At 41.4% G+C, this 26,347-nt stretch overlaps 1 protein-coding gene across 34 annotated transcripts in view; it reads right to left on the reverse strand.

Annotated features, from left to right (window-relative positions):
• Positions 1-26,347, reverse strand: part of PTPRD (protein tyrosine phosphatase receptor type D) — a 1,992,390-nt gene that overhangs the window by 1,162,841 nt on the left and 803,202 nt on the right. For all 34 annotated transcript variants that reach the window (XM_053297923.1, XM_053297924.1, XM_053297928.1 and 31 more), the window contains exon 7: positions 12,965-13,012. The gene's annotated coding sequence lies outside the window, so the exon portion shown is untranslated. The remainder of the gene's footprint in view (positions 1-12,964; positions 13,013-26,347) is intronic.

Consider the following 26,347-nt stretch of genomic DNA (forward strand, 5'->3'; position numbering starts at 1 on the left):
TTGGGAGGGGGGAATGTGGGGTTTTTTTCTTAAACAAATGAGCCTCAAAATGGCTCTTCTCCTCAGAATGGCAGCAGGCAATGACTTCGGAGGTTATTTCTGGCCACCCCAAACCCACAGATATGCAGAATTAACACCTTGTGAACAATTTCCCCCCTGTATATGCCAATGCCCGGTGTCAATCACACAGCCGCAGATATGCAAAACCGTGGATGTTGTATCCATGAATGGTATTCATCATCATGGTCTAGGTCTGCCCACTAGATTGGGGCAGAGGAGACGCCATTTAAATATTTAAAATATGTCCAAAAAAGTCATAGGACCTAAGCCCTTCCAGGAGCATAACTATAATAGGGCATGGGGAGACAGTTGTCTGGGGGCCCACTGCCTTGGCCCCCCCTCCTGAGGCAAGTCACATGACTGACACCCTCAGCCACGCACCCGCCTGGGTTTCCTTCAGTTGTATTCATCTTCTGAAAGTGATGTGGGTGTTAAGACCTGGAGCTACTAGAACAGCATGTCTTTCTCTAGTACCACTAAATAACTTGCATCGTCCACAATTCACAAAACCTTTAAAAAAATAATTTAGGATGCTGTTCTATTGTGGCACATAGGGGTGTGTGTGTGTGTGTGTGTGTGTGTGTGTGTGTGTGTAACACTTCAGTGAGGGGGGCCATTTTAAAATCTTGTCTCTGGGCCCACTCCAACCTTGCTACGCCCCGGCCCTTCCTATCAAGCATGGGCCCTTCCACTTCTTTTGTGAAGGGTAGTGCACTGGTGGAAGATCCCTATCTTTATTAGGAAGTGTGTGGAGCAGTGTGTGGAGCAAGAGATGTAATACATGTAACTTCTAGGGAGCTTGGGCATCATAGGAACACACTTATTATGATCCTACTAATACAGTCTGTGTCTTTTATGCAAGGTAGCAATCACAAACTCCTTAGATTTAGTATCCTTCTGGATATGGATGGAGATCAGAAGTTCAGCTCTGGTAAACAGCAAAAGAAAAGTGGCAGAGAGGGCCTTGCTCTTGCCAGAGATCTCTACGTAGCCACCATCTATGTGGCATTACCAGCACCCTGCAACACCAAGCAGTGGCTGTGGCATGCCTCAGAAAGTGAGGGGAAACAGTCAGAGCTAGCAAGTGCAGAAAAGGCAGGGCCAGTGAGTGGGCAAGACAACATCAGCATCAGGGACTGACCCAGGCCAAGCAGGCATCTTATTGCCTTTCACCTCAAGTGGTGAAAGACAATCAGAAGGCGCTGGGCTGTGTGCAATCAACCACAAACAGATACATATACTTACCACAGGCAGTGGGGTCTATACTCCTGACTACTTCAAAAGGAAAAACTGTGGTTGTGAGACTGAGCATCAAGAAGGCTGGATGTGAGGGAAGAGAAAGGAGGAGATAGTTGCCTGAGCATACTCTCTCCTACCCATCCTACTTGTTCACCTGAGTACAGAATGATCATAATCTGTACTCTGCAAATGGAGGGCAAGATTCCTTTCTTTGTCACTCTAGCATGCCACCACAATACCCTTAAGGGCCTGAAGGACAATTCACTGCCCCCTCAATTTAGCAAGCCTTTGAATATGTAAACAGAAAAGTTGCAGCTCAGCTTTACTTTAAATAATGAAACATATTTAATAAGAACACTGGGATTTGGATGAAAGAAATAATTTTACCTTTAGCTAGTAATTTACATTTTCTATTCCATGTCCTTTGTAAATGTGAGTCACTCCAGGCTTATGATAAGCAGATATTGACACGGCTTTTGAATATAAAGTAATTGCTTAGTAGAATTTCCCCTCTTTCCTGGAATATGACAACTAACAGTGATTGTACTTAGAAGGATGGGTGTCAATTGTTCAAGAAGGTTAAAGGCAAGTCAGAAAATCACTCTGAGAACAATTGTTAATAATCTATTGGCAACGTTCACCACTAGGATGTCCATTACTAAGTATTTTTGTATGTCAGAAAAGGCATGCCAGTCACAGTTTAAAGTATACCAGCTAGGAAAATATTACCACTTGAAGTGTTACTACAGGATGAGGTTGAAAAGCTCAGTAAGAACAAACCTATCATTATCAAGATGGGGAAAGTTCTCTCTAGTCTTAAAAGGTGCTGTGCACTGCAGTGTCCTCTAGTTCATGCAGTATTATCTTATATAGCAGCTTTGCAATGAAATCCACAGAAGTTACCAGTCTATAAGTATGTTTAGCAGCTTACCATCAACACAAACCGATAGCAGTTCTCTCTGACTAACCAGAGAATCCCACCAGCTTGTTAGCTGAGAGAAGGTGGCAATTGGTGGGAAGGATACACAATTGGCCCAGCCAACATAGTTGCTCAAACTTCAAAACATTGCTCTGGCACCATAGTGTGAAGCCATAGAAAAGTGGTTCTTGAGTAATCTGATGAAACAGCGCTGTATTTTGAATTCTTTTTAGGACTGCAGGATGGTGGGAACAAAAAGTTCTCCTTAGCTAACTTTGAAAGAGGATCAGAGACAGAAATCTGAAGAAGAATGTCAGGGTTTCTGATAAGGAAAAATGTCAGATAACTTACTCAGAGTCTTTGTATATCTTAGCAGGAGCATGAGTTTCTTACATACCTACCAAAATCCCTATTTTCCCATTCAGGTGAATGGGAAAATAGGGACATGTTGGCAGGTATGTTCTTATACATGAATTTTCTTGATTTCTTGATTTAAAATTTCTTCTGTAAAGTGCTCCGAGGTAAAGCTTCTGGTCATTGAAGGTGCATCAAGAACAGAAAGTTTTTCTCAAAAGCTCTGTCCAATTTTAACTATGGTATTCAAGCATTTTATTTGTATTTCAAAAATTTAAGTATTTATTTCAAAGCTTAAATCTTTGTTTCTGAATTCTTTATTAGAGACTGAAAGGTCACACGAAGGATAAGCAACTGAAGGGACCATTCACATGACCTACCAGGTGAGCAGGGAAGGCTTCCCAAACCATGCCTTCCCTCCAGACAATCCTTGATAACATTTGGATCCTTAACCTTGGCTTTGAGCCAGGCTGTGGCATTGGGTTTGGTGCTGCAGTACCATCGGGATGAGAGCGGATCCCAGCAGTTCTCATGGGCAGCCAAGCCCAGGCTTGGCTGCTTGTGAGAACAGCCTCAGGGTGTGGACGATATGATCAGGTAAATATCAAGAAATAAGCAAATGCAGATAGGGTTTTGATAGGATTTTCAGCTCTGATGAAACCAGATCTGCAAATCCCACCTTTGGGAGAAGTGCTTAAACAACATGCAGATCTTTGTGTGGATCTCTGTTAGGAAGATCTGGAGAAATGTCTCAGAAGCCCCTGGGCATTATTTGTGTCCACTGTCCACAGATGCATGGCTGCTTTATAGGGGTGTGCAAACTGGCTTAATTAAAACCATGGTTTGAATGAAACCAGCCCGGTCTGGGTTCAAACTGGTCCAGACCCGGTTCTAAGAACTGGTTCGTGGGCCAGTACAGGGATATTTGTGAAGGGGACATTCCTTAATTCTTATCCTAAAGGCCTCCAGGGGGGCAAGGTAAAGGGTACTCCGTACCTTTAGTGGTGGCTGCGGCAGAGGCGACAGAGACAATGTAAGTGGCAGTGATTCCTCCAAGGCCCCTGCCAGCCTCCTGAATGACAGCCCAAGCTGGCTGAGGCCCAATGTGGGCATCCACACATGTGCAGAGGTCACAATAATGGCCTATGCATGTGCAAGGAGGCCAAAAGCAGACCACAGCCAGCCTGGGCTGTCATTCGGGAGGCTGGCGGGGAGCTTGGAGGAGTCCCTACCACCTCAGATGTCTCTGCTGCCTCCACCCCAGCTAGGGATGTGCGAACCGGTTCGGATCCGAACCGGTTCGGGTCCAAACCGGTTCCGGTTCGGAGGTTCGGATCGAACCGAACCACCCCTGGTTCGGTTCGAATCCGAACCGAACTGGGGGTGGTTCGTTTCGAACCGGTTCGGACCAGTTCGGATCGGTTCGGAAAGCTGAAAATTGGTCAGATGGTAGCTGGCACCCAGGGGTACCTGTCACCCAAACCCCAAAGCAATCGGACACTCGTACGATTTTTTATGAATTTTTGAAAAATATTTTTATTTTTCTCTCATAGGATATAATGGGACCCGAACCAGGCCATTATTTCTCATTGTGGAGCACTCATGGGTGCCAACAACCATGCAAACCCTGAAGCAATCAGACACCCCTATGATTTTTTATGAATATTTGAAATATTTTTAATTATTTTTCTCATTGAGTATAATGGGACCCGAACCAGTCCATATCCCCTGTTGTGGAGGACCTAGGAGCACAAAAGCAGGGTGGGTGGTAGACAGGCATGGGTGCCTACCACCCAAAAAATCTCAAGGCAATTGGACACTCCTCTGATTATTGGTGAATTGTTAAGTGTTTTTGAATTCCTCATAGAGAATAATTAGGATTGCAGCAAATGTATAGCTTCACGTCGGGGGGAAAGGGGTGTCGTAGAGTGCAGTGTGGTGGGTGGTAGTTCCTAGGGTGGGCAAGGAAGCTATCAGAATTATTTGAAAGGAATTGGGCAAAGAGGTGATTTTTAAGTGATTTTTGAAGTTTACGCGTCTTTAAGGTTTTTCCTCATAATAAGTTATAATGGAGCTTTCAGCAGCCCTATAAGTGCACATGGGGGTGCTGGGGTGGCCCAGAGCAAGTGGTGGTGTAGTGCACATAGGGTGCCAACCACCCCCATGGGTTTCTAACCCATGGGGTACAGGGATCTCTGGTAGGGGCACCCCCATGGGTACAGGGTTCTCTTGTTTCTGAGGTATTGAGTGTGGATTCTATGACAGCAAATGAGATTTTCAATGAGACACCATCAATCCACTCTAATATGCTATCATAGAATCCACACTCCGCCTCCTGCTTCTTCTCTGTGTGTGTGCTTAGTAGGGGTGTGCAATTTGGGATTTCGGGTGATTTGGCTCGGACCCGAACCGAATCACCCCTGTTCTGTTTTGTGCCCGAATCTGGGTCACCCGAATCACCCTTGATTTGGTTCGGATTCGGATTTAATCTGAATCCGAATCTGAATCGATTCGGGGGGGTAAAAAGGGGCCCAGGGGCAAAATTTTGGGGTGGGGTGGTAGTGCCCAATGGGTAGAGTCTACCACCCCAATTTCAGGGGGATTGGGCAAAGGGCTGATTTTTGGTGAATTTTTAAAGTTTTAGTGACTTTGGGGCAGTTTGGGGGCATAGCATGGGATCTGGGCAAAAGGAGTGGGGTGGGGTGGTAGTGCCTAATGGGTGCAGGCTACCACCCCAATTTCAGGGGGATTGGGCAAAGGGCTGATTTTTGGTAAATTTCTGAAAATTTCATATCTTTGGGGCATATTGGGGCATATTGGGGCAGAAAGTGGGGTCTGGGGCAGAATAGTGGGGTGTGATGGTAGTGCCTAATGGGTGGAGGCTACCACCCCAATTTCAGGGGGTTTGGACAAAGGGGTGATTTTTTGAGAATTTTTGAAGTTTTAGTGACTTTGGGGCAGTTTGGGGGCAGAAAGTGGATCTGCCCCAAAATAGTGGGGTGGGGTGGTAGTGCCTAATGGGTGGAGGCTACCACCCCAATTTCAGGGGGATTGGGCAGAGGGCTGATTTTTTGAGAATTTTTGAAGTTTGGGTGTCTTTGGGGCAGATTGGGGGCAGAAAGTGGATCTGCCCCAAAGGAGTGGGGTGGGCTGGTAGATAGTGCCTAATGGGTGGAGGCTACCACCCATCCCCAATTTAAGAGTGATTGGGCAGAGGGGTGAATTATGGTGAATTTATTTGTATGAGGTTTGTCTTCATAAGGTGAAGTGGGCTAAATTGATTACTTCCTCATATTATTCATAGTAAAGGAAAGTGTGAAAAAGTGAAAGTGGGGTCATGAGAGTTGTTTAATTGAAAAATATCTCATTTGCTATGATAGAATGAGAATTCACACCTTTTCTATTCACCATAATTCACCCCTCTGCCCAATCACTCTTAAATTGGGGATGGGTGGTAGCCTCCACCCATTAGGCACTATCTACCAGCCCACCCCACTCCTTTGGGGCAGATCCACTTTCTGCCCCCAATCTGCCCCAAAGACACCCAAACTTCAAAAATTCTCAAAAAATCAGCCCTCTGCCCAATCCCCCTGAAATTGGGGTGGTAGCCTCCACCCATTAGGCACTACCACCCCACCCCACTATTTTGGGGCAGATCCACTTTCTGTCCCCAAACTGCCCCAAAGTCACTAAAACTTCAAAAATTCTCAAAAATCACCCCTTTGTCCAAACCCCCTGAAATTGGGGTGGTAGCCTCCACCCATTAGGCACTACCACCACACCCCACTCTTCTGCCCCAGACCCCACTTTCTGCCCCAATATGCCCCAATATGCCCCAAAGACATGAAATTTTCAGAAATTTACCAAAAATCAGCCCTTTGCCCAATCCCCCTGAAATTGGGGTGGTAGCCTGCACCCATTAGGCACTACCACCCCACCCCACTCCTTTTGCCCAGATCCCATGCTATGCCCCCGAACTGCCCCAAAGTCACTAAAACTTTAAAAAATCACCAAAAATCAGAGGAAGGTCCAATCGACTTGAAATTTGGGTGGCAGGTAGAACACAAGGTCCCCTTTCAAACCAGCTATTTTTTGAGATCCGAACCGGTTCGGTTCGGATCCGAACCGGTTCGGATCCAAACCGAACCGGGGGGGTGGTTCGGCAAAACCAAAACCGAACCACCCTGGTCCGGTTCGGACCCGGTTCGGATCCGAACCGAACCGGGAGAACCGGTTTTATGCACATCCCTAACCCCAGCCACCGCTAATGATATAGAGTGCCCTTTCTCTTACCACCCCCACCTCGTGGCCTTTAGGATAGGGATTAGGGAATGCCCCTTTACTTGTAACCGGAGGTTGCCGGTTTGAATCCCAAAACACCTATATCGGGCAGCAATAATATAAGAAGATGCCAAAATTTAATTTAATTTAATTTAATTTAATTTAATTTTTATATTTATATCCCACTATTCCTCCAAGGAGCCCAGAGCGGTATACTACATACTTGAGTTTCTCCTCACAACAACTCTGTGAAGTAGGTTAAGCTGAGAGAAGTGACTGGCCCAGAGTCACCCAGCTAGTATCATGGCTGAATGGGGATTTGAACTTGGGTCTCCCCGGTTCTAGTCCAGCACTCCTCCAAGGCCCATCTCATACTGCGCATCATCTCATACTGTGCAGGAGGCAGCAATGGTAATCCCCTCCTGTATTCTACCAAAGACAACCACAGGGCTCTGTGGTTGCCCGCAGTCAACACCAACTCGATGGCACACTTTACTTTACCCTTTACTTGTAAAGGAGAATCCTCGTTGGATTTCCTGAACCAGCTCACAAACCAGTTTGGTCCAATTTGATGGCCGAACCAAACCGAACCCAATTCGGCCCAACCTGAAACCAAATCGGGCCAGGTTGTTTTAAATCCGATCTGAATTTGAATCGAACTAGGCCAAATGGGCAGCTCACACATCCCTACAGCTTTTTGGAAGAATTATTTTTAAAATACAGGCATCAGGGTTTCCAATCATGGAACTTTTTCACCATGTACAGATCGGTGCCTAATACCTGCTTTTTAACAGAAATAGGATTAAGTAACTAGTTTTTCTTATTCAAGTCATTATACCATGCCTCAAAAATAATAATGCTATTTCTTTCCACAACTTTACTTCATTTATAAATACAAATTAATGCTAAAGTAGATATATTTAGCCTTATCAATGAACCAACCCACAAGGAATCTTGGATTTTTTCTGTCATATCCAGTCTATGTTTGTAACCTTTCTTTTTATTGTTTTATGAATGAAACACAAAGAAACCATCATAATTGCAGCACAGAAGCACCACACTTCTCACAGAATGCTGGCACTTCATTATTCAGTATGTCATCCAGTAATAGTAAAGTAATATTCCCCCCCCCCCGCAAGTTTATTGTGGATATATTGGCTGAGTTTTTCAGACTTGTTCATGATTACTATAGCTTTTCAAAGACCTCAATCAGAGACAGCCTCCATTTTCACACACTGTTTGAGACTTTTTAGAAACAGTTCATAGGACCATGGCTAAAGAAGCATAGGTTTCCCAAGTTCCTGGCTTGGTGTGTTATTCTATTACTTTCGTTTGACTAATGTCATCTCTTTTGAAATTCCATTGGTCACCATCTGAAAATGAAATTGTGATTTAACTTTCCCCTCCTTTCTAGCTTCAGAGGACAATACGTGAGAGAAAGTTAGGCGCAGAGAATAAGTGAGAGAAAGTTAGGCACATGTAATACTAAATGCATAGACAAAATTGGGAAACTACGTGATCCCATACCCCTGATGAAAGTACACTTACATCCGCTAGGTTTACATATATCCAGCTTGCGTAGGCCATAGAACCCACCTTTACAAGATTCCCAGTTTGTGACTTTTATTAGCTGCGATAAATAAAAAGTGCTGTAGTTGTCATGTAGATCAGTCTAATAAAATGCAAATGTTTTCAAACTGGCACAGAAGCTACTGATGGTTGCTTTTATTTGTTGGGATATTACTAAAATTCTTAAAGCAGTTATTTCACTTTCACATGAAAGAGGTTGACTCATAATAGATTATATCAGAGAAAAAGGGAAGATAATCAATAGTCACAACGAGTACAACACCACTCAGAACACCAGGATCCACTTTGAGGAAGGGCTGCTTTGTCAAAAAAAAGGCTGCTGCCTACTGCTCCATGAGATAAACTTAAATAAAGCTAGAAGACGGGGTTACTTTTTTTCTCCCCAGCTCCTTTGATCGCTTCTGACTCATCCCTTCGAAACAATACCTTATTCTACTATGAAAATGAAGGCAACGAAGCAGGGCAACAACCTTGCTACAAGTGACACCCTAACAGTGCATGATCTTCTCTCACCACCCGAGGTCCTGCTGTTATGAGTGGGAGGTATCTGGAACCTACAGCAGGCAGAAGGGGGGGAAATGATGAATTGCACAGCTTGCAATGGACTGGCAGAACCAAAGAGGTGACCACCATATCACTAACAATGAGCTTTTTTCTATGCAATCTCCCACTCATCCCACCTTCTTTCAGACATCATTTATTAGAGTGGGAACAAAGAACAGATTGAAATATAGAAGCACTAACTGTAATGCTAATGTTTTCTATACTATTCATTTCCAGAAACTTTACTCCTTTTACCTAAAACATGGCAATTGTGCTAAGCCACAAGTCAATAGTTTTAGCTGAAGGCTGTGTAAGCATGACCCTTACAAAAATAACTGGCCAACGTTCTGCACAGTGTTACACTGAAACTCGAGGTTGCTGGACCACAGTTGGATGAACATCGGTGAAGCAATTTATGGTCAGAAATGGAAACCGCAGGTTCACGAACCTCCGATTTTGCATTATGTGCAAATGCACCCATATAAATGCACCCATATTCTTGTAGCTGATGTTTCTGTTTCATTGATCCTAATTCAACTACTATTTGAAAGTTATACATAATAAAACACCAAACTACTAATGACAAAACTGTAATGTTTATTGCTAGTCTCTTACTTGTCTATCATAACTACAGAAGAGGTGTTGTTTTTTAAACTTAGAATTGCTTGAGTCATGGTACCTATAAAACTTTCCTACATTTTTACCGGGTTACACAAAGAACTCCTTGGAGCCCACTGAATATGAATTTCTGAAACTGTCTTTTGCTTCACAGACTCATCATTTATGCTGTACTAGAAGAAGCTAATCTTTCTGACATTATCAAGTACTTCCATTTAAAGTTTATATAATTCAATTAGGTTTTTTCCCATTTAAACATCTTTTTTTCCTTTGTAGACTACATAAAATTAAAGTTTTGAAACCTTTTTCATTTCAACCATATCTTATAATCTAGGGATTAACCTAATGCAGTCATTCTATGTACCATTTTATTATAAAGGGAAGTCTGAGCACTGAAATAAGGAAACTGCAGAATGCCAAATTCATCTGGTTATACAAATCAAGATTTCCTTTTCATCACCTATCTAATAAGGACATAGCACATAAATTTGGACTCAGACATGCAATCTGAACCACTAGTAACAACAGAACACAACATAACTTTATATTATTTCACTGAATTTCCTAAGAAAGTTAAGCAGTGTTGAGTCCCCCTCAAAACTTCAGAGTTTTGAGTGATTCTACTTTTCACAGAACCATTCCCATTTCTTTTATTTTCCCAGTATCATTAAATTTCAATATTCCACAATGAACATTTGACAATTTGCTTGACTCTCACTCCAAACTAGTGCAATGTTCAAGAGCTCTATCAGCCATCCTCCAAGTATGAGAAACCAAAGTCCTTTCCTCTTCAATACCATAAAAGTAGACATCAAAGGCATCGTTCCCCCTCATAGCCAAACAACTATGTCTTGTGTGTGATCAACTACCACTGATCCATGTGCAAGACAGGCATCATGGAATGGATTAGCCAGACAGACACCTTTTCTCCTAGGCAAGCTGCCTCAATACAGTAGGCAGTTGCTCTCTTTCTTATCTCATCTCTTCCCATGCAAGGTACAACTGAACTTCAGCTAGACATATATACCAGAAGCCAACCAGTACAGAGCAGTAATCTAACAATAAAACTCTCTATCCTAATATGTGAAAAGTTTTAAAATCAGGGAGGATTTGTAAATTAAGGTTCTGTCAGGCAAATTAAATGTTCCAAGAAGTATTAAGCATATTTATAGAATACTCAATTCCTACAGCCTTTTTCACAAGAGTTGCTTTGATGCAACAATAATACTGGGATTTAAACAGTAGCTGTTGGAAGCTACAGTGGGGAGGTGAAGTGAGACAGATCACGTCTTCCAGAACACATTTGATGCTGCTGTTTTCACACAGTATACACAACCACAAAACAGAGCTGACAAGTTGGTCTCATGGGCTTGGGTTTCTGCTTTTCAGGAGTTTTGTTGCCTGCCCAATGTGCTGTGCATGACAGCTAATTTGTGTAATACAAATGGTGTTACCTTATAAGCCTTATCTCCATGGAATGCTAACTAGAACATCTCTTGTATAAACAACCACTTGGGTTTATTACCCGTAATCCTACAAACCATCTTAAAATGCTGCAGAACCTTTTGGAAACAGCGTTAATGCTATCACTCTAAACAGTTACTTGGTTTAGTTTTGAATTACAGCAGATTAAAACAGGAACTAACAGTACAATCATATACATTTTTAGCTGTGAGTAAATTCCATTACTTTGAACATTCATACAAAGATAGATAGATAGATAGATAGATAGATAGATAGATAGATAGATAGATAGATAGGAGATAGCACTGAAAATCATGGTTACAAATATGTTTAGTACTGTGGCTTTATAGGTGTTTATGGGCTGGATCCAACCTTTTGCAGAGTGGCATTTTGACATCAAAAGCAGTTCTCTGCAAGGGCTAGGATTAACCAATAGAATATAAAATACTTTCAAAATTAACCCCAAATTCCAGTGATTTCTGTTTTTAGTGAAATGTACCCTCCCTGCCCCATGAGAGCTCTCTCTAATTTCTGTTTTCAATGTGCAGCTTCACAAGTAATGGCACACTGGTTGCTGCTGGCCATACACTCCCACTGCTGCCATATCATGCGAACCAGGAAATGTCAGGTGGAAAATTTCGGCCTGACATTGTTAGGTCAACTTCAAATCTTGGTTTTAAATGTCAGGTGACTGTTGGGCTAAGACAGGTTGCCAACATTATCCATCCAACATTTCTGAGTCTGCATGACATGGCAATGGTGGTAGCAGTGGGGGGTGGGTGGGTGGGGGGGGGCTGTGACCAGCAGGAACTGGCAGCTCTTCTGTGCAAACTTGCTGTCATGATGCATGAACCTGAACACATAAAACAGAAATGGTAGCTTTCAGAAATCACGGAGAGCTGGTGTGAACCTGTCCAAAATGAGCACCCATCCCTGTTTCATTAAGCTAGAAAATTAAACTTGGTTACTGAAACTATAGCATTTTTCATACAGCAGGCTTTACTGCGAGTTTAGTGTGAGTGAACTTTACTTCAAGTTCAAAGTTGCCAAAAAGCAGACTTTTTTCACCCCGGACATAAATTGGGCTATACTCTAACGTGCAATGAAAACCCCAAATTGTGTGTCAAGTGCTCCCTGATAGCTCACAGGGACTTCAGGGTAAATCTGGCTGATATGTATATAAATCAAATAAATAAATAAATAAATAAATAAATATGTGAACACACAGCCTCCAGTCCGGAGGAAATGAACCTAAAATCCCTGTGTGAAAAACACCTGTGTTGACAGTGCTTGATAAAGCAAGCACTGATAGCCCCTATTCAGTCTCATCGGCGGTTTCCCCCCCCTGATAACTGAACGTCTATAATTAGCATTTATTTTGGAAGCACCTCTGCTATCTTTTTAAACAATTATTTCTCAGCCATCAGATTTTGAAGTAAAAATGGCTTTGAAGTCAAAACAGTTCCCACATCACTGGACAGACCTAAAAAAAGACGGCACATTAGACTTCAGAAAGGAACCGAGCACGCCCACTGAGTATTGCCATCTTGATTAACTATCCTGTTTGTCATATATTTATCTAGATCATAACAATGCATTAGCACAATATATACACAATAGAGCCAATAATAAAAAGTAACAGATTCATCCATAAAAAACATTGATTTGTTAAAACAACTCTAGACAGAAGCATGAACCATTTTATTACCCCCTTAAAACAAAGCAACTACATAATCACTTGCTTACAAATATACTACCACCCCAAGATATGTTCAGAAAGCAAAACCATGCCATCTCTCAGTTTCTATGCAATGTACCTTCCTACTGGAATGTAATTTCTGGAATTATAAACCATGCTGCAGGTAAATACTAAAAAGAAATAATTTATTATCTTACCCTGAGTGTGTAGATTTTGATTCCGTCCTAAATTCTCCACCCTGAGACCTGAAAAAATACAGAGAAAAATTCTTCAGTTATTCAGTATTGAAACCTGAAAAAATAGAAAGCAATGTCAATGATTAATTTGTATTAAAGGTTGCTACATATATTATTTATTTAAATTTATTTTCTATTCTACCTCTCACTTAGAGATTCACAAGACAGCTCATACATATAAAATATACAGTTACAATAAAACCTTCAAAATGGCCAGCATATAAATTAAGCATCAGCTGAGTCAAACCTCCAAAAAGACCATTGGACATGGAATAAATTGTTTAAAAGGAACAATATGACTGTATACATGTGGAGGTAATCACTCTTTGCTTTACTTAAAGCAGATTGCATTTTAATGGGGGAGGGTGGAGGCAAGATCATTTTTAGTTCTACTTAGGAACAGAGTTATGTACTAGAAGTACTATCTTTTTTAAAAAAATGAAAATTGAAAGAAAATGGTAAGCGGCGGCGGGGGGGGGGATCAAAAACAAAAGTGAAGGGACTCTCCATTGCTTATCATCAGCACATCTGAAATAGCTCTGCCTCTCAGTGTTAAAAACAATGCTGTCTCAAAAACCAATAAGAGTGAATGAGAATGTTTGAAATGAAAACTGGGGTCCAACACAAAATCCAGACTGTGGCTAGAAAATCCTAACTCTCTACAGCAGGTGTTCCCAACAGGGAGTACTAGTGCCAATGTTCTCTCTTCCTCCCCATCTATGTACAGAATGAGTTTTGTTCGGGGCGGCATTATCAAGGCAGTGTGTGTGCACATGCATCCAAAGTGGGGGCCTTCCTGATTCAACCTGAGTGGGATCTAAAATTAACTGAGCTGATATCAAAAAACCTGTGAGTGCATGCACATGCATGTGTCTTAGAGGGCACACTGACTAGTACCCCTAGAGGTACTAGTACTTGAAAAACTCCCAGGGGGTACCCAGAGCCCTCCTGTCTCCCCACACTGCAGCCACACTATTTGTTCCCCATCTGAGGATCGACAGCTTGCCGCTGACACGTCCTCAGCAATGTGTCCACTGCAGAAGAGGAAGGAGAAGGATGAAGGCTATGCTTCTCTGGTCCTCACTAGTTGGCATTCAGAAGTGTCCCACCCAAGTATGGGAGTTGTGCGCATTCCTGTTTATTGATTGTGTGCTCATAAAAAGCAAGTTAGGAGGCAGGGGAAGGGATTGTCTGTGAGGCTAGCATTGGGTAGGAGGCTCCATCCTATGCAGAAGCTGTGGTAGTGCACCCTCCGGCTCTTTATTTGCTGCTTAGCCACTTTGTCTCTGCCAGCTCCTGACTGCCCTTGGGCCCTGCTCCTGCTACTGGTTCTTATGATGCCAAGAGAGGAAAGAGAGAGCCCTCCAGGAAAAGTCAGCAGGGTGGCCAGAGAAGCCGGCAGGTGAGCCAAAGAAGAGGAGGAGGTGAGGCAGTGGCAGCTGCTGGCCCACTCACCAGCTGCTCGGGCTGCCCAACCACTCTTCCTGCTTTTGGCTGGGAGCAAGAACAGCAGGAGGGTGGCCATAGCACATGGTGGGCCAGAGGAGAATAGGAGGATGCAGCAGAGGGTGAGGCAGGTGGTCAGGTGCTGCTGCTTGCAAACAGCAGGAGGTGTCACCAGCTGGTGGGCTGGAGAGGAAGGAAGGACGGACATGAGAAGGGGAAACCAGGAGCAGAGCAGGTTCATTTGGAACACAAAGAGCTTTGGAACATCAAGAACTCAAGCTGGAACACCAAGAGCTCTTTCCCTGCTAACTTGGCAAAGAGGCACCTTTTAATGTGGTGATTCTTTTTATTTAGCAGGGGGAGAGTAACTGGCCCTATCCACCCCAGCACAGTACCTCCAGTGACTGTCGCTGGTGTCTATCTTATGTTTCTTTTTAGACTGTGAGCCCTTCCCCCCCCCAAAGGATCCATCTTATTTATTTATTATTTCTCTGTGTAAACCACCCTGCCACCCTGTGTAAACCACCCAGCCATTTTTGGAAGGGCAGTATAGAAATTGAATGAATGAATGAATGAATGAATGAATAGGAAGGGCAGTATAGAAATTGATTGATTGAATGAATGAATGAATGAATAAATACAGGAACTCTTGATTATTCTCTTATTACTCCAGTTGCCTACTGTAATTACATTCTTAATCTGTCTACTTTTATCCTTGAACTTCTCTTCTGAATTTTTGAACAACTTATATAAGTTCTCCATCATTACCTTTGTTGCTTGTCTACATCTTTTTAAAGCTTATGATCCTTGCTACTTTGATCCTTCTTATCTTAGTTTCCTACATTCTTTTTTCCATGCTTTCCAACTCCTGCATCAACTCATAGTGATGTAGGAACATAGGAAGCTGCTTTCTACTGAGTCAGACCATTGGTCCATCTAGCTCGGTATTGTTCATCCTGACTGGCAGTGGCTTCTCTAAGGTTTCAGGCAGGGGTCTCTCAGCTCTATCTGGAAATGGGGGGAAACTTGGAACCTTCTGCATGGAAGAATGCAGATGCTCTTCCCAGAGTGGCCCTATCCCCTAAGGCAGGGCGGCTTAACTTTGGCCCTCCAGCTGTTTTTGAACTACAACTCCCATAATCCTCAACCACAGTGGTTAGGGATTATGGGAGTTGTAGGCCAGCAACTGCAGGCAGGCTGAAGTTGAGCAGCCCTGCCCTAAGGGGCATATTTAAATACAAATCAGGGTGGACCCTACTTAGCAAAAGAGACAATTCATGCTTGCTTCCACAAGACCATCTCTCACCCCATTCTTTTTATTGCTGGTACATGTCCTTTTCGAACCCAGAATTCCATCATCTATTTAATAATGATTGACATGAGGGTGGAGCAAGAGCTCTGTCCTTGCAAGTAGCCTAAAAACTGTAGGAGAAGAATGGCAGTTCAACTCCCATTAGCAGAGAAGAGCCAGTTTGGGAAGAATTCAGCCAAGCAAGAGGTCTGGAGACAGTTTTTAAGTTTGAAGAACAGCAATGATTTATTTAGAAGTTACAAAAGGTTAGGGAAGTGGAACTTAAGGCTGAAAGGAAAGAGAGACTAAACAAACAGCCATCTCTGTAGATACTAAATGGAGACTAACATTGGAAGAACAAAGAGAGAAGGAGTCCAGCACTTTTATCCATGACCATAAACCAGTAGTCACTATGAGACATTGCAGTTCAGAGCTGATGCTGCCAGGGTCCTAGCTCCAACAAAAACTAGGTACAAGTGAGGCCTCCTTTGCAAGTGCAGTGTGTGGAGAGTGGCTGGGAAGGAGATATTTGCTCCTATCTCCTCAGTGCAAAGGCTGAGGGAATAGGAGCAAAATTAAGGCTGTGTATCATGTCAGCCATTATTATGTTAAATAAATAAATGATGATGATGATGACGATGATGATGATGATGATGATACATACATACATACATACTTAACATGAACACTCAGAGATTAACCCACATCATTCCTATTACACTGAAAGCAGAGAAATCAAGAGTGAACTATTCAAGGAATAATTTAGAAAAGCAATCCAGATGGCTCAAACAATTGTATCACTCAGATGAGGGGGGGGAGAAATACACATATGCAATCAAAGTTACAAGACAAATGAAATGATAAAATTGTGTACAGTGCTATTGCTTCCTGAGGCATTGGAAGAAAATGTATGTTTTCCTGAAATCCTTCAAGAAAATGCTAGGTAAGTAGATAAACACAACAAATGATCTATGCAGCAACTATGAACCAAGAATAACCAAAAGCCAAAACCACAGGTGCAAAGTGAGAGAGCAATCATTTCTAAGTGCAGTGAAGAAGTGACAAGATATGTCAACTTTATGACACAACCTGATATATCCCTCCTGAGTTCTTGCTGTTTGCTTGGTTATAAGGGGAAACATTTCTTCTGTCAGTTTGGTTTCCAGAGGTGTCTCATCGAGTAAGGAAAAAACACACTTGTCTTATGAAAATCAATTTACCATGAACTTTGAAACATGGATTAAAACAGCTGGAAACTATATTACAGTCAATACAATTCTGTTAAGCCACAGAAAACAGTGAGGCTGAGAAATGAGGGATGAACGGCACAGCCCCACCCACCCCATTCGATAAATTCTTTAGTCAGCTGGCTTTTCTAGAAATTCTCAGATGCTTCAGCTGAGGAAGAACTGCCAAATTTCTTTCAGGCACAATTTTAGTGATCACTCTAGTTAATGCTGTTTTGATAGGCAGCAAAATACTGGAGCCCATTCTGGATGTTTTCACACCCTGTACTAAACAATTTGCTTTTATTTATTGTAATATGTCCAGTTAAGATAGGTGGTATACACTCCTGTTGTCAGGGCTTGCTCCTTATATATGTTAAATATGTTAAATAAATAAATATAATCCAGTTAGCTTGGGAAACATTTTTATAAAATGGAAGAACCTAATTTGTAACTGCTCTTCTCAGCTGCCAGTTTCAGGCATTTTTAAGCACCTCTTGCTAATACTGGGGAGTTATTGACATCAAGCAATGATGTACTCCCCTTGTATGTGGTTAACAATCTATATTGCAGCAGATTACTTTATGGGGTCTACCCATTAAAGGTTAAGCTCTGTGGAATAATACATGTCTGAAAATCTCTTACATTGAGGAACACATCTAATACAAATACGAAGAAAAAGAAAATAAGTTTATGTGCCAGGATTAAAATAGGAACACCAAGTTAGAGATAGGGCTGTAGCTCACTGGCAGAACATCTTCTTAGATTGCAGAAGGTCCCAGGTCCCATCTGGCATCCTCAGGTACGGCTGAACAAAGGTAAGGAGAAAAGCTGCTTTATTCCAACACATTTTGATAACTGATCTTTTCCAAGGAATAGTTTCAGTGGAAGAGATATTTTCTTTCCAAAATCCTAAGCAGACTGATGTGTGTGTGTGTGTGTGTGTGTGTGTGTGTGAAATATCTTCTAGGCAGACAAATGAAAATATTCATTGAAAAAGATCAGTTATTGAAATGCATCAGAATAAACTTTCTCTTCAACAGCTGCTTTTGCATTGTTTTTGCGGCCATCTCAGCTGACACAGATCCTCAATATCGTTCTGGAAAAACATCCTGCCTGAAGTCCTGGAGAGCTGGAACATAGGAAGCTGCCACATACTGAGTCAGACCATAGACCCATCTAGCTCACTGTTGTCTACACAGACTGGCAGCGGCTTCTCCAAGGTTGCAGGCAGGAATCTCTTTCAGCCCTATCTTGCAGAAGCCAGGGAGGGAACCTGGAACCTAGATGCTCTTCCCAGAGTGGCTCTATCCCCTGAAGAGAATATCTTATAGTGTTCACACTTCTAGTCTCCCATTCATATGCAACCAGGGCAGACCATGCTTAGCTAAAGGGACAAGTCATGCTTGCTACCTCAAGACCAGCTCTCCTCTTATAGCTGTGGCATAGTCAAATGAGCAGCAAGTTCCTGCCAATCAGAGTAGACAACACTGAACATAAGATTAGCCCAGCTGGATCAGGCCCAAGGCCCATCTAGTCCAGCATCCTGTTTCACACAGTGGCCCACCAGATGCCACTGGGAGTCTATAGGCAGGAGTTGAAGGCATGCCTTCTCTCCTAGCTGGATCAATGCTCTGACTCAGTAGATAGCAACTTCCTATGTTCCTAAGTCTTATTAAAATGAGGTCTAGTGGTAGCAAGCATGAATTGTCCCCTTTGCTAAGCAGGATCCACCCTGGTTTGCATTTGAATAAGAGAGCTCATGTGAGCACTGTGAGATATTCCCCTTCTACATCCGCATGCTTGCATGAAGAAGGTTCCAGTTTCCCCACCTGGCATCTCCAAGATAGGGCTAAGAGAGACTCCTGCCTGCAACCTTGGAGAAGCCACTGCCAGTCTGTGTAGACAATACTGAGCTAGATGGTTTGACTCAGTATATGGCAGCTTCCTATGTTCCTATGAGAGATGGCTGAATGGTGCATGCAACATGGACAGTGTGCACTATGAAGATTGCAAGCAATAATATTTGAAAATAGCATGATGCTAATATGCACTACATTTGACAAATGTGAATATACTTTTGTTATTCACTGAAACCATATCCTGTGAATGTATATGCACAGAACACTCCATCCATACACATGATTTGTGTGTATGTGTGTTTTGTAATTCCTATATATAGTAGCTTGGATTGTACCAACAATTCTGGGGTCAATCTGGAGGTCCACAGCATGACAACTGCTGTGCTTGTAGAACTACTCCCGGACTGCTGCCGTTTTCGCTGGCAAAATCTTAATGCCATTAAAGTAGCTGAATTCTGCAAATGCTGCCCCTCCCATCATGCCTTTACTAGCACAACATTTCTATGCTAATAAAAAGCAGCATCTGTTAGGGTTTTTTCTTACATTGCATTTGTTAAACCCACACTCTAGTCAGTCCTAAAATATTATCATAATTCTGGATGCCTAGCAGTATCGCGAAATTCATCTCCTAAATAAATAAGTTAGACGGTACACTACAATCTACACATAAATGACTTAGAAACAGGTTCCATGCACACTTCAAATCTACATGCACATGATTTAGAAAACAGTCATTGCATTACCCGACACTTTTGGTATATGTACAGGTGACCGTGAAGCCTCTTGAACTTTATCATTTGGAGACCTCTGACGAAAGTTGTAAGCGTTCCAGTGACATTAAAGCTGAGTAGGAATACCCTCAGCAATTATACCACCACATTCACAGGTGATGAAATTAGAAGGATATTTAATTTATCTGGGGGAGGGAGCAAAATGGGGGTGTCATCATTGCAAGTGATGGCACCTACATCATTGCAAAGCACCACTCCAAGGGAAATTTGGGGAGGGGGCTAGTTGTTAGCTGCCAGCCACCAACAGGAGTGTCATGAACAGATAGCAATGGCAGAATAAGATAAACTGGAGGGTTAGTTTTACTTCCCAGTCTGACCTGAAATTTATTTATAGAGGCTTTTGGCTCATTATATAATACCAACCTTTCAGTGTGTGTGCATGCCTGTACGCATGCATGTACAGACACACATCCCTGGTTTATATGAAGTAAAACTCAATGTGACTTTGTAAACTGCATTTCAAATTCACATTGAAATTGTTCCTTTGATGACATATTTGACAAATTTCAAAGAAAGATAAAAGCATGTTAAACAACATTTTTCATAACGGTTTTGCATATCTATAGCATTGAAAGCTGTTGCTGTGTTAATTCCTGAGAAAGAGATATGTAACTAATTCAGTTAGTGAGAAGAGCCTAAACTATGTTACACAAAACTCTTGGTCAAGTTACACACAGAGCAAAATATAAGATGTCTATTCAAACAAAAATAATACAGATGGTGCTATTAATATTATGCCACAGGAATCCTCTTTTTCTTTACATTTTAGTAACTTTTCTCAATCACATATCCAAAGAAGAATGGACGTGACTCAATACCATTGAAATAAATGGGTCAATCTAATAGTGATTAATTTATGTCCCCTATTTTCAACGGGTCTTAATAATAACTAACTTTCTTTGAATATAGTCCCTTTTTTTTTTTAGTGAAAAAATGTTATCTAACATATTAGCCTTTAAGATGGACATTTTCTGTATTAAGATTTCGGCGATGTTCTAGAAAGATACATTTCTGACCATATTCATTGATAACCTTTATATGGCCTTTACAAGGTGCTTAAGGCAGCTCACAAAGTAACAACACTAAAATACAATACATTTTAAGAATATATACACAGTAAACAGTCAAATCAGTGCATTAAAAAAGCCCTACTGCTGCACATTCACATTAACCAAAGGCTTGCTGGGGCGGGGCGGGGGGCATGCCTCTAAAAGCCAGCAGCAATTGCCCCTAAAGGGCCTTTCCTTATGAACTCTGTATGTGTGTTTGTGGATGAATTTAGTAAAGCACTTATTCTTCCATATATCATTCTTTCCACTGTACCTTAACTATAGATATTTATTTATATATATACTATAGATATTTATTTATATACCACTCTTCGACTTGAGTAGCATGCCAGAGGTCACTGGTTCAAATTCCCACTGGTACCTATATTGGGCAGCAGTGATATAGGAAGATTCCAAAAGGCATCATCTCATACTGCATGGGAGATGGCAATGGTAAACCCCTCTTCATTCCACCAAAGAAAACCGCAGGGATCTGTGGTCACCAGGAGTCAACACCAACTCGACAGCACACTTTACTTTACCTTTAACCAAAGTTCTCAAAGCGGTTTACATAGAAAAATAAATAACACATAAATAAGATGGTCCCCTATCCCCAAAGGTCTCAAAATCTAAAAAGAAACATGAGATAGATACCAGCAACAGCCCCTGGAGGGATGCTGTGTTGGGGTTGGATAGGACCAGTTGCTCTCCCCCTACTAAATATAAGAGAATCATCATTCTCAATTTAAGAGAATAATTATTCTCTTAAATATAAGAGAATCACTGTATCTTGGCAATAGTTTAAAAAATAATCTATCTTGCATATGTATGAAATCCAAATGCTAAAGTGTGGTAAGATTTATTAGGGTCAGATAAAATATTTACAAATTTGTCAGCAAGTTGTTGAGTTCTTCAGAACACTTCTTCAGGCTCCGTAGCAAAATAAAGCAAGAAGCAAGAAGCAAAATAAAATAAAAGAGGGAGACATAATGGAAGTATAATGGAAGAGCCTTCATGTCTGGATGTTGTAACAGACTTGAAGACCACAGGAGATGTAATACAGTCTTCATCAGCCCCTTCTAAGACAAATTTCTGTTTGCTCTGAGGGCTGCTGAGTCAAATAAACAAAAAGTGCCAATTTTTGTATATTTAACTCAATTTTTATATTTTAAAATATAAAAACTAGCAGCATGATACTTGTGGACAATGTATGGTATTCCTTACCAAGAAAAAAGGTTAATTGAGGACTAGTCACCGGGAATACCAAGCAGAGGCGTAACTAGGGAAAACGGCGCCCGGGGCAAGCACTGAAATGGCGCCCCCCCACCGCGCCCCGCCCCCGCCGCCCCCCCACATACTACATTATACTTAGGTTTTTCCTCACAAGCGCCCGCCGCCGCCAAGTCAGGCCACCGACTGGCCGCCAGGCACCAGCAAAGCAATGGGGGGGGGGGTGCAGGCGGTGCGGAAGGGACCGCTCGTGGGGAAGGGGGCACCGACGCGCTCCCTTGACTGCTGCAGCGCTGCTGCACTGAGCAGGAAACATTTTTATTAACAAAAACTTTTAAAAAATTTTTTAAGAAATTGGTCATGGCGGCGCCCCCCACGTGACCAGAAAAGATGGCGCCCGGGGCATGTGCCCCCCCTGCCCCCCCATAGTTACGCCTCTGATACCAAGCCCAGAGGTAGCAGATAAAATCCATTTAAAATGTATTGGACTTATAACACTGAATATTTCTGTGATAGGGACATTATACCATGTAATTTTTGAATGAATTTAAAATTCCTAGATGTATTGGGATGAATTTACTGTATTTGTATTTACAATATTTAGTATTGCTATAGCCAATGGCTAATGCAATTAATAAGTTAAAACTGCATGATATGAAAATTTTTAAAAGTTACACATTATTTCCAATGTTACCTACTTTTGTCTATCAAAACCTAGCAGTTGTTCCTCTTGAATTCTTTTTGTCTTGAACATTTGTGCTATTTATCCTAGTCACTAGCTCTCTCAGCCTTCTCCAAAACGTTAATAGTGGTCATCATTCTCCTTGCTCAGCATCCTTTATTGGGCATTTCATTTAAGCATCCATGATTCCTTACTGCACTGATTCAATTAGTCCACAGGGTACAGGAAGGACATTAGTTCGATTAGGCTGCATTCTGGAAACGCCTCTAGGCAATGGAGCCTAAAAAGAGGGAATTACAAGCATCGTTTCCTACATATAAATATAACTATTCTCTATCACTAAACTAACTGTGTAGTGGATACAATTATGATCTTGTTCAAATTCTGGCTCCACCAAGGCCCTAGTGGGTGGCCTTGGCATGTTTGCCGGGGTTATTCAGCTGTAATGCTGGACCACGGTTATAGCATTACAAGTACAAGCCTTGAGCATGTACCTTCTCCTCTTCCTTCCTCTCTTACTGCCCAGCAATCAAACACTTTCTTTCCTGGTCTAGTGGCAAACCACCATTTGCAACTTGGTCCTCCCAACCAGAAAAGCAATGATTTGGTTTGCAAAAACTAGTTTGCCTTCAGACTAGGATTCCAAACTTTGATTTGATCCTAGTTTGCAGTTTGAGAACAAATATAGGGACACTTAATATTCTCTTAGTTTAATGAGAGCCAGTGTGGCATAGTGGTTAGAGTGTTGGACTAGGGGACTGCGGAGACCTGAGTTCAAATCTCCATTTAGCCATAAAGCTCACTGGGTGACTCTGGGCCAGTCATGTATCTCTCAGTCTAACCTACCTCACAGCGTTGTTGAGAGGATAAACATAACCATGTATACCACTCTGGGCTCCTTAGAGAAAGAGCGGGATATTAATGCAAAAATAAATAATGTGCTCATAGTTTGCCAGGTTTGCACAAACATGATTACAGAGTGCTGCTAAACCTGAATGTAAGTGGTCAAGCCCCTATAAATAAGGGGAGGAGGGAAAGGTAGTGGCCCATGCTAATAATGCTAAACCACGGTTCTGAATACTGCCACTATCTCTCAGTCTCACATGATTATTTTGAAGACTTCATTCATATATATATATATATATATATATATATATATATATATATATATATATATATATGAATGAAATTGTATTAGTCCTGATTGTATTAAAACAGGGAGCAGGGAGGACTGACTTCCTGAACCTTTCTCCACAAAGAAGGATCCTGGACATACAGTATTATAAATGTTCCTGTAGAGTATGTACTACATCGCAAAATATCCATGTGAAATATTTCATGTACTGAATCATGAAATATTCACAAAATAGTTATCACTGGATCTATACACTTAATATGTAATACATTCATATTTAAAATGGCATATAATATCAATATAAATGGCAACTTAGTGCATACATTTATATTTGACCAACATAATACTGTTCTGAAATACAATGCTTTACTTAATTGCTTCTATTGACAAATTAATACATAGCAGGGCAGGGGAAAAGAGGTATTTCCATGTTATTAGTTCAATTTCATCATACATTTTATATGCATGCTTAGATGTTCCAAAGGAGTAATTACAACTGCATTATATGAAGGACTATATTTTGGAAGTTTTTTCACATGAGATAAGGCTAGTGGGCTAATTGGGATGTAAACTTTGACAAAATAATCACAGATCTTCCAGAAGATATTTCATTGTTTGTGTTGCCCTTTATATCAAAAACCTGAATGTTCTAGTGTCAACAAACTTCTGCTTTAGAACCTGAGAAAGTCACAATGGCTACAATTACAGGCTGACATTCTTCACAGAATGACTTATTCTGGATCCTGCAATTTGTAAATACATGATACTCAGTCTGATAAACGAGTTGCACTCAAGCCTTACCTTGAATAAGGAGAAGGGTACAGTCAGGCCCCCATTGTGTTGAAAACAATGAACTGTTTCCCCCCTCATATTTCTACTCATTATTCTGGTTTCTCACACTCTTAACACATTGACACTCTACGCCCCTCTGAGGTCTGCGCCCTAGGAGCCTGCCTAGTTGGCCAAATGGTAGCACCGGCCCTGGGTACAGTTTTTGCTTCTCCCTTCTCCCTGTAAAAGCCCTTTTTATTGCCAGGAATACGCCCCTGAGAGTCACACAGACTCCCCCTCCCCTGTACTGCAAAGGATAAGCCTTAAAAACAGCTAGTTTACCACATCCTTGTGAGGAAGAAGGAGCTATTGCTCTGCCCTCCTAGGGCTGTGGAGAATGTCAGCCATTATCATTAGTGTAACAAAGATGTTAAGGTGAATATTAATAGTTATTTGTGCTTGTGACAGTGATTTATTTCAGATATCATTCCTATATGTTTATCTAGCTATATTTCACAAATGAGATGTGCAATCCTAAGCACATCTACTTGGATACTTTCTCAGAGAACTCAATCATACATACCTGCTTCTGAACAAAGTTCAATAAGATTTTCTACAGGTTCTAGTGTTCATGTTCAAATATTATGCGCAATATTGTCTTCAATGATACATAACAAATATTGTCCCAAAAGATGCTTACAAGTCTGGCTTTGCCTATATCACCATAGCATTCTCTGATATTACTGAAGGTGAACTTATTTTTCTGAATTTGGGGGGGGGGAGAGGAGTACAATGGATGATTGATTTTCAGTTCTCTCAGATGATACAGTGACAAATAAGAAACCAGAGCAATTTAGTCTTAGATTTCCTTTTCAAAGGATTTAATGCATTAAGGAGTCAATCTACTTTTTACAATACAGCCGGCACAATGCTAATTCAAACAAACAGAATCCCAGTAGACAGTAGAGTACTGATTAATTGTGTAATATTATCATTGTGTCAAGAAGCAAACTTCAATGATTGTAAAGATAAACAACTGGGGGAAAAACATTTTTCTTGTCTTAATGTATATACATAAGGATATATACAACTGTTTTCTTACAGTATTTGATCTAATTTTCATTATTGTTTAGGTAAAAACAAAATATCTCTACGTGAAAAGAAAATAGATAGTTCCATGTAGTCCTTTTTTGGATCCTGCAAATTTTTTTTAGCTGATTCTGTAACCTGCAGTCAGCAATTTGTGGCCTATGGATTTCCTTGGTTTCCCTAAAGAGTATTGTTCAGGCTGTATAGATGGAGTGAGGTGGGAGGAACTTGCTCCCTAGCCATGGAGGACCACATGACCTTTTACGTCTGCCTTTGTTAAAAATGTCTTGCTGCTAAAGTATTTGCAAATCAGAGCTCTTGTATCAACATAAAATATATATTCCATGAAAGTGTTCACATTTATTTTATTTTATTTTATTTGTTGGATTTCTATACCGCCCTTCCAACAATGGCTCAGAGCAGTTTATACAGAGAAATAATAAATAAATAAGATGGATCCCTGTCCCCAAAGGGCTCACAATCTAAAAAGAAACATAAGCTAGACACCAGCAACAGTCAGTGGAGATACTGTGCTGGGGGTGGATAGGGCATCTAGTTAAACAACCTTTAGCAGCAGTCAAGAAACAGTCAGAAAGATAAAAACTCACTCGAGACCAGTGTGCAAGTTAAGTGGTTAAAAATCTGCTAAAGAGAGGTGCTAGTTTAATGTCAGATGCCGTATTCCCTTTAACAGGGTTTCCCACATGTTGTTTACAACTCCCATAATCCCTAGGCAGAGCCCATGGCAGCTGGAGATGATGGGAGTTGTAGT

This window comes from Hemicordylus capensis, chromosome 2, assembly GCF_027244095.1.
Source record: "Hemicordylus capensis ecotype Gifberg chromosome 2, rHemCap1.1.pri, whole genome shotgun sequence".
NCBI classification, from domain to species: Eukaryota; Metazoa; Chordata; class Lepidosauria; order Squamata; family Cordylidae; genus Hemicordylus; species Hemicordylus capensis.